The sequence below is a fragment of the Heptranchias perlo genome, chromosome 13 (assembly GCF_035084215.1).
Source record: "Heptranchias perlo isolate sHepPer1 chromosome 13, sHepPer1.hap1, whole genome shotgun sequence".
Taxonomy (NCBI): domain Eukaryota; kingdom Metazoa; phylum Chordata; class Chondrichthyes; order Hexanchiformes; family Hexanchidae; genus Heptranchias; species Heptranchias perlo.
The window spans coordinates 55,792,610-55,802,700 of NC_090337.1; positions in this window are offsets into that span (position 1 = coordinate 55,792,610).

The following is a 10,091-nucleotide window of genomic DNA, read 5'->3' on the forward strand; positions in this document are numbered from 1 at the left end:
TGCTTTACAATTCTATCCCTCTAGAAATGAACCCCAGTGCTTGATTTGCCTTTTTTATAGCCTTAATAACCTGCATCGCTATTTTTAGTGATTTGTGTATCTGTACCCCCTCTGCTCCTCGATCCCATTTAGATTCTTATTATCCAAGCAGTATGTGATATTGTTATTCTTCCTTCCAAAATGCACCACCTCACACTTATCTATATTGAAATTTATTTGCCAATTACATGCCCATTCTGCAAGTTTATTAATGTCCTCTTGCATTTTGACACATTCTTCCTTTTTATTAACTACACCCCCAATTTGGTGTCATCTGCAAATTTTGAAATTGTCCTTCCGATTCCAAAATCGTTATGTAAATTGTGAACAACAGTGGTCCCAGCACCGATCCCTGTGGAACACCACTTCCCACCTTTTGCCAGTCTGAGTATGTACCCTTAACCCCTGCTCTCTGTTTCCTGTTTTGTAGCCAACTTGCTATCTATTCTGCTATGGGTCCCCTGAGCTGGGGTTGTTCTCCTTAGAATAGAGAAGGTTCAGGGAAGATTTGATAGAGGTGTTCAAAATCATGAACAGTTTAGATAGAGTAAATAAGGAGAAACTGTTTCCAGTGGCATAAGGGTCAGTAACAGAGGACACAGATTTAAGGTTATCAGCAAAAGAGCCAGAGGGGACATGAGGAAACATTTTTTTATTATGCAGCAATGTAATGATCTGGAATGCACTGCCTGAAAGGGTGGTGGAAGCAGATTCAATCGTAACTTTTTCAAAAGAAATTGAATACTTGAAAAGGAAAATCTTTTAAAATAAAACATACAGGGTCCTTGGCTTTGTAAATAGAGGCATAGAGAACAAAAGCAAGGAAGTTATGTTAAATCTTTATAAATCACTAGTTAAGCCTCAGCTGGAGTATTGTGTCCAATTCTGGGCACCACACTTTAGGAAGGATGTCAAACCCTTCGAGAGGATGCAGAGGAGATTTAATAGAATGATACCAGGGATGAGGGACTTCATTTATATGGAGAGACCGGAGAAGTTGGGATTGTCTCCATGAAGCAAGAAGGTGAAGGGGAGATGTGTTTAAAATCATGAAGGGTTTTGATAAGAGTAGATAGGGAGAAACTGTTTCCACTGGCAGGAGGGCCGGTAACCAGAGGATAATTGGCAAAAGAACCAGAGGGAAGATAAGGTGATTTTTTTTTTATGCAGCGAGTTATCGTGATGTGGAATGCACTGCCTGAAAGGGTGGTGGAAGCAGATTCAATAGTAACTTTTTCAAAAGGGAATTAGATAAATACTTGAAAGGAAAAAATTTACAGGGCTACAGGGAAAGAGGAGGGGAATGGGACTAATTGGATAGCTCCTTTAAAGAGGCGGCACAGGCACGATGGGCCGAATGGCCTCCTTCTGTGCTGTACCTACTATGATACTATGAACTAATCACCATTTCCGGTTTATCTCTTGTCAATCTTGGTGGTGTCCTGCACTATGGACCTTTGGTTTTTCACTATTTTTCTTAATAAAAAATAAATTATGAGCTGAGTTGAAATTGGAGCGGGACGTTTCAGACTGATTAATACACAAGATTCAATAGGCAGAATTTTTTCAAAGGACAGTAGAACAGCAGGTCTGACTGAACCAAGGGGTAGAAGCAGATATGGCAGACAGGGAAGAGTGAGTTAGGAAACCTTGAATCTCGACTATAATAACATCAGGTATATCGTTGGCACAGATAAATGGATCAGGAGAGTGAAAGCATCAGTTGGGCAACAAAAAATTCTGTTTCAGATGGCTGACATATAATGCGAGACAAGATAGCATGTGATTGACTGGAGGATTAAAATAACAATCTACGTGTAGTAACATCACAACAAGGATACACATTCTCTCAGAGATGGCATTTCCTCGTGGGGCCCATGCGAAGGCTCGGTTTGGGGCCCCTACGTAATCTGGTGTCAGATCCGTTCATGGTTACAGACTGATGCGAGGCTCTGTGCAATTGCATAGGCTCAACGATCCTAACACCACTCCTGCTTCCACTAAGAGTTACAGATAGACAAAGGGCTTACTGGAGCAGTTCCAATTCCCTGGTGATGATTAACAGTTAATCCATTTGCTCCCTCAACGTGATGTCAAAAATATCTCTTGGGAATAGTTGTAAAAGCAAATTCTTCAGTCGTTTTAAGGAGGCGGTAGTTATCTCAAGAGATGTTATTAATGCCTTTCAGACTAGAAGAAAGGAAATTTCAGATGCTGCAATGCAAACTGGGGTATTCAAAGGTATTAAACCTGTTATAACTGGAACTGCTTTTGTCTGCTTCAGCGAAACACACTCCCAAAAGCTTGTCACTCAACTTAATAAAAGAAAATCAGAATTCCTAGTTGATGAAGAAACTTGGAGACAATGGTACCCACCACGTAACTTCTCACCTGTTCTGATCGTATGTCAAATCAACTCAATGAGAGATGCTTGGTCCAATGAATTCTAAGGTTGGAACAGGTTAATCAAGAAACCACATATAGTGTGTGAGCAAAACAGGTCAGGAAGGTTCCCCACCCAGATTGTGCCAAGTTAGTTGATCTCAGCCAGAACAACAACTTGAATTTATAGAATACTTTTAACATAGGAAAACGTCCCAAGGGGCTTCACAGGAGTGTAATCAGATAAAAATTGATACCAAGCCAAAGGGGAGATATTGGGCTGGAACCTGCTCCGACCAGCGTGGCAAGGCTGTCCCCACATCCTGTGGACAAAGACTACTTACCTCATGGTCTCTGACGTCCACTTGCTCCCTCTTCAATTTTTTTTACAGTTCAGTGCTGTGAAGCCAGTGCGGGTTCCTCCGTATCGATAGAGACTGTGGGAATGGAAGCCACGGCCACAGAATCTGTCAGGAAGAGAAGTCACGCCCAGTGGAAATCAGGCAAGTGGAGATCATTCATTTACAGTTAACGTCCGAAGGTTAGTTTAAATAAAAATTTAACATATTATAAAAAGCCAAGCAAATGATTTAATGAAACTTACAGAAGTTAAAAGCAAAACACTTTTAAAAATTTTTTTAAAACCGCTGGCAGACCAATGGGAGCAAATTCGCGATTTCCAGGTTTTAGTGTGCATTCGCGAACTTGCTCCCTATCTCTCCGGCGGAGAGAGAGGACGCCATTGATGAATGGTGTCCAGAGATGAGTAATTTCTGGGCCATTAGAATGGGTGACTAAAAGATTGGTTAATGAGGTAGGTTTTAAGGAGCTTCTTATAGGAGGAGATGGAGAGGCGGAGAGGTTTAGGGAGGGAATTTCAGAGCTTAGGTCCTAGGCAGCTGAAGGCACTGCTGCCAATGGAAGGTGATGGGAATGGAAGATGCCCAAGAGGCCAGAGTTGGAAGACCAGAGAGTTCTTGGTGGGTTGTAGAACTGGAGGAGGTTACAGAGAAAGGGAGGGACAAAGCCATGGAGGGATTTGAACATGAGGATGAGAATTTTAAAATCAAGGCATTGGTGGACCCAGAAGCCAATGTAGGTCAGCGAGCACAGGGTGATGGTTGAACGGGACTTGGTGCGAGTTGGGATACGAGCAGCAGAGTTTTGGATGAGCTCATGTTTATGGAGGGTGGAAGACGGGAGGCCGACCAGGGGATTATTGTAATAGTCAAGTCTGGAGGTAACAAAGGCATGGATGAGGGTTTCAGCAGCAGATGAGATGAGACAGGAGCGGAGACAAGTGATGTTACAGAGGTGGAAGTAGGCGGTCTTGATGATGGACAGGATTATGGAGTTGGATGCTCAGATTGGGGTCAAGTAGGATGCTGAGTTTGCGAACAGTCTGGTTTAGCCTGAGACAGTGGCCAGAAAGGGGGATGGAATCGATGGCGAGGGAACAAAGTTTGTGGCGGAGGCCGAAGGGAATGGCTTCAATCTTCCCAAAGTTCAATTGGAGGAGATTGTGACTCAACCAGAACTGGATGTCAGACAAGCAGTCTGTCAACACACAGGCAGTGGAGGAGTCAAGAGAGTTGGTGGTGAGGTAGAGCTGGAAATCATCAGTGTGCATGTGGAGCCTGACATGTCTTCAGATGATAATGATAGCCAGCGCAGTGCCAGCGACACCAGCTAGAAAGTGCACTTGCATGGACACCAGGTAAGGTCAAGGTCAGGTGATGTCCCCCACAGTAAAATTGCTTTGTTAACATTTGCTGTCTCGGCTCACACTTAAAAATTGGTTACCTTGTTGAGGTACTGAAAGAATACTGGCAAAGTGCAACCACCCTGCAACACAAGTCAGTGCCTTGAGAAGAGAGACAGCAGCAGAAATCTCAGGGAAGGTGAGGAACAGCTTACAGAACAAATCTTGGCCAGGATTTTTTTCGCAGAGCCCCAGACAGGCTCTGCCCCCTGCACCCCCCCGCCTCCTTCGGCTCCATCGCCAGTGAACTGGTCAGAGTGTGCCCAGTGCAGGCTGCAACCAGTTCCAACCTAAATTGGCAATCAGGGTCCTCGGATTTGCATATTAAAAGGGACCTACTTCCTTAAAACATGTGGTCGCACAGCGGTTGGCCCTTTCAAAACGGTGCCGGGGGTATTGTAGAGGTTAACGGGCCGGTGAGGCTACCGATGCTATTTTGAGGCCGTTCCCGCCCGGTTAACACAGGCGCAACATGTTAAAATCTCCCTCAGGGCCTGATTTTTGTCGCCATGGTTACGACAGGGCACAAAATTAGGCTGAAATCAGTTATGTACGATGCCCACCCCCCCTGCCATTTTCAGCCCGATTCCAGTTCCTGGTTGGGTCTGGAGTAAACAGTAGAAGTTCCTATCTAAATCTTCATGGTAAAATATTAAAGGGGGTGTGGAAATCCCACCCCCCCAGTTTGGTTTTGCAGTGAGCAGGCGTATTGGACATCAAGTCCAACCCATGCCCAAGAAACCTGGCATCCAGGGCTGCTAGGGACGGACCTGTCAGGTGGGAAGTCACTTAAAGGGTATAAATGTTGAAGGCAAGTGATATCAGGCTGTATTTATTTCTGCTGGCACACAGGCCATCATGATTTTTCTTTTGCCCCCAGCAACATTACTGACACCAAAGTTCGGAAGAAGAGGAGGAGTTACGGACTGATGCCAGGTAGGGCAGGCTAACCCGAGAGGCACTTCCATTCCCTCCCGCAGAAAGCTGCACAACCTCATCTGTAGGCGTGGTGTTGATGGAGGCGTATCTTCTCAAAGGAAGCTGTGTCAGCAGACACTCCCGCCCCTCCCGATAGCGTCATTGCGATATGTCAATGCCCGACTAACCATTAGGCTAGGATAGTTCTTCATAAGCACCCCAAACACAGCATGTTGTGCTTTACATGGTACTGTACACAAGGAGCCATGCCAGACTCATCAAGAGCTAGCATTGTCTGATTCACAGCAGCCAAGGTGCCACCATGACACACCTATCTACCGAAGACCTCTGGGGACCAATTTCACATGGTCTGGATCAGGAGAGACATAGGGGTCATCTGCTGCAAAGTCACCTGCGGCGACCATACAGCTTAGGACTCGCACATGCAGTGCAAGTAACAGTCAATTGGCATGCAACTTGGAGCAGCTCCTTGTAGGTGTGCTGTCTTATGGGGATGGCATCATAGAGTGGCACAGAGAGCAACTCTCCTCACGCAGCGCCACCTCCACTTCAGCAACCACTAAGAGGGGGTAGAGTATTGGCTCGGTCCATCACTTGTCTGAGGACTCACCTACGGTTCCCCTGCCTTTCATTTTTCCCCCCACTACTTTTTAATCGCCTGTCCCTTCAGACTTGGCTCCTAATGTGTGGAGATGCCTTTTGAGGTTCTCCAAAGGCCTTCAGAATTTTTGTCCCCTATTGTTTAGATTTTAATTGTCCCCATTCCTTCAAATTTGACTTCAATGCAATTTTTCTCCCACATCCCTGGTATCCTCCCGAGACCCATTCGAGTTGATACCTGATGCGGTGATCATCATGTAAATAACCTTATACTGGAGAATTGAGTCCTCCTTGCATTTGGCCTTTCAGGTGGGATTTGCACCAGTTCTTGGAGCTGACCTGTGGACAAAGATGAGCCCCACCGTGTAATGATAAAAGTATCAAATGTCTTTGTTCAAAAACCAATTACTTGCTTTAGTGGCTTGAACAGCTTATTTGAAATAATATATGCAAATCGACAGACAGCGACATGGATAATTCTGTTCTTTTTGAACGCTAAGCCATTATGGGAATTGATTAGAGAGTAAAACTCAATCTGGGGAAATGTACATTGGAAACAGCAATATCCAGACAATAAAAGCTCACCTCATAAGATGCAAGTCTGCTTGTTTACTTGAAAAGAAATGTCTATAACAGAAAATTATTGTCCTGGAGTGAATCACAGCTCAGGCTATTAAGCTTTTGCATTGGCAAAGGCAACTGAACGACATGGGTGAACTGGAATTTGGGTCAGCTGTTTGCAAAACCTCAGTGATGATCCACGAGAGAACAAACATGGCTGTTTAATGCAAATGTCCTGTTGCTCACCAGGCTCCAATAGACACCGACACAGACTCTAAAACGGTACATTAACCCCTGAAGAACTGAGCTTCTTTTTATTTTAAAGTATTGTGATGTTGAAGACCTTGCTGGGTCTTTTGGCTTCTTTGTAATATTTCCACCTGTAAATAAATCCCATCAACTAGTTTTAGCCCGAAGGCTTTGATATGTTGACATGGCATTTTCTGCCTTTGAAGGGGACTGGGGAATGTCCTCATCCACGTATTCTCTAGTCAACAACATATCTTGATTAGAGGTTAATTACTCAACCTAGGAACACTATCCCATACTCAGACGTATAAAGATGCAGGATTTGGTCCATAGGTGATGCAGTCTGATAATGCACAGAACAAAAGGGAGAGCAAAAAGCTGGGCCCGTATCTGAGAATTGGAATCAGCCCTCAAGAACACAACGCCCACTTCCACACCCAGAAGCAGTTCGACGTAAGAACAGCGCAATAGGATTCAGCATCTCCCTGCAATCAGATTTTTTTTTTAAAAACTAGCTGGGCCAAGGAGGGTAACTTTGAACTACGACAGGGTCGGAAAACTGGCAGTACCGGCTCTCCGCCCAGTATAGACCCCACCCAATTTCAGGCGGGGTGCGTAACGGGCGGCCGATCTGATTCCGCCAGTTTTCCAGCCCCTTTGAAGTTCAGGGTCACCCCCAATGTCCACACTTAATTACACCATTTACCCAGAGCACGACTTCAGGCAGGAAACACCCAATTACTACGGACAGTAAATTAAAATATATAAATTGTTCTGACCAGCCAGAGGGAAACGATCCTGGGAGAGACCCAGACTAACTCCTACTGGTAGACAGGCCGTTTCCTGCTTGGTGAGAAGGAGGGCCAACGGACTTTGTAGAGCTGTAAAAGTGAAAATATTTCATAGAGTCATAGAATGATACAGCACAGGAGGCTGCCATTCAGCCTATCATGCCTGTGCTGGCTCTTAGAAAGAGCTATCCAATTAGTCCCATTCCCCCGCTCTTTCCCCACAGCCCTGCAAAATTTTCCACTTCAAGTATTTATCCAATTCCCTTTTGAAAGTTATTATTGAATCTACTTCCACCACCCTTTCAAGCAGTGCATTCCAGATCACAACAACTCACTGTCTAAGTATTTTTTCCCTCATGTCACCTCTGGTTTTTGGCCAATTACCTGTGTCCTCTGGTTACCGACCCTTCTGCCAATGAAAACAGTTTCTCCTTATTTACTCTATCAAAACCTTTCATGATTTTGAACACCTCTATCAAATCACCCTTAACCTTCTCTGCTCTAAGGAGAACAATCCCAGTTTCTCTAATCTCTCCACATAATTGAAGTCCCTCATCCCTGGTACCACTCTTGTAAATCTCTTCTGCATTCTCTCTAAGGCCTTGACATCCTTCCTAAAGTGTGGTGTCCAGAATTGGCCACAATGCTCCAGCTGGGCCCTAACCAGTATTTTATAAGGATTTAGCATAACTTCCTTGCTTTTGTACTCTATGCTTCTATTTATAAAGCCAAGGATCCCGTATGCCTTTTTAACTGCTTTCTCAACTTGTCCTGTCACCTTCAAAGATTTGTGTACATACACCCCCAGGTCTCTCTGTTCCTGCACCCCCTTTAAAATTGAACCATTAAGTTTATATTGCCTCTCCTCATTCTTCCTTCCAAAATGAATCACTTCACACTTCTCTGCATTAAATTGCATCTGCCATGTGTCTGCCCATTTCACCAGTCTGTCTGTGTCCTCCTGAAGTCTGTTACTATCCTCCACATTGTTTACTACATTTCCAATTTTCATGTCATTTGCAAACTTGAAATTATGCTCTGTATACCCAAGTCCAGGTCATTAATATATAGTAAAAAGAGCAGTGGTCCTAATACTGACCCTGGGGAACATCACTGTATACTTCCCTCTAGTTGGAAAAAGAACTGTTCACCACTACTCTCTGCTTTCTGTCCCTTTGCCAATTTTGTATCCATGCTGCCATTGCCCCTTTAATCCCCTGGGCTTTAATTTTGCTAACATGTCTATTGTGTGATGCTTTATTAAACGCCTTTTGAAAGTCCATGTACACATCAACCGCATTACCCTCATCAACCCTCTCCATTACTTCATCAAAGAACTCAAGCAAATTAGTCAAACACGATTTTCTTTTAATAAATCTGTGCTGACTTTCATTTAATAACCTATATTTTTCCAAGTGCCAATTAATTTTGTCTCGAATTATTGTCTCTAAAAGTTTTCCCACCACCGGTACATTAGGCTGTCGTAAGGTTTAGTTTGTAGTGAGGTTTAGGGCTGGTCTTCCAGCCTTCGGACAGGTATCTTGGGACTCCTTCAACCGTGATCAGTAAATATATATTATTTTGTTATGCAATTGCCAAAGCATATATTGTTACCTACATTACAAACAGTGACTACACTGCAAAAGTACTTCATTGGCTGTGAAGCTCTTGGGGGCATCCTGAGGTTGTGAAAGGCGCTATATAAATGAAATATAGTCACTTTTATGTAGGGAAATGCAGCAGCCAATTTGCAGACAGCATGGTCCCACAAATAGCAATGTGATGATGATCAGATAATCTGCGTTTTAGTGATGTTGGTTGAGGACTAAATATTAGCCAGGACAACGGAGAAAACTCCCCCGCTCTTCTTCGATATAGTGAGATGGGGTCTTTTACATCCACCTGAGAAGGCAGGCAGGGCCTCAGTTTAACATCTCATCCCAAAGACGATATTCATCTGAACTGAATAAACATACATTGTCGCAAAACTAATGAACACAAAAATTCTCTTTCTCATTCCCTTCCTCTCCTGAAACATTACACTGTTAGGATGTGGCTCCATCGATGCTGAAATGAACGAGCCTCAATCTAAATGAGTAAGATATGTCTGATCTGGCTAATATGTGCGAGCTTTGGCAGTGAGCGTCAGAAGGTTATCCAACCGTGAGCAAGATGCCACGTCTATGCCCTGTTCTAACCTCAGTCGATGCCCACATGCACTCCCACAGGGGTCAAACACGCAGTCCCCACAGGGGTCAAACACGCAGTCCCCACAGGGGTCAAACACGCAGTCCCCACAGGGGTCAAACACGCAGTCCCCACAGGGGTCAAACATGCAGTCCCATAGGGGTCAAACACGCAGTCCCCACAGGGGTCAAACACGCAGTCCCCACAGGGGTCAAACACGCAGTCCCATAGGGGTCAAACACGCAGTCCCACAGGGGTCAAACATGCAGTCCCACAGGGGTCAAACATGCAGTCCCCATAAGGGTCAAACACGCAGTCCCCACAGGGGTCAAACACGCAGTCCCCACAGGGGTCAAACACGCAGTCCCCACAGGGGTCAAACACGCAGTCCCACAGGGGTCAAACACGCAGTCCTCACAGGGGTCAAACACGCAGTCCCCACAGGGGTCAAACACGCAGTCCTCACAACAGGGGTCAAACACGCAGTCCTCACAACAGGGGTCAAACACGCAGTCCTCACAACAGGGGTCAAACACGCAGTCCTCACAACAGGGGTCAAACACGCAGTCCTCACAACAGGG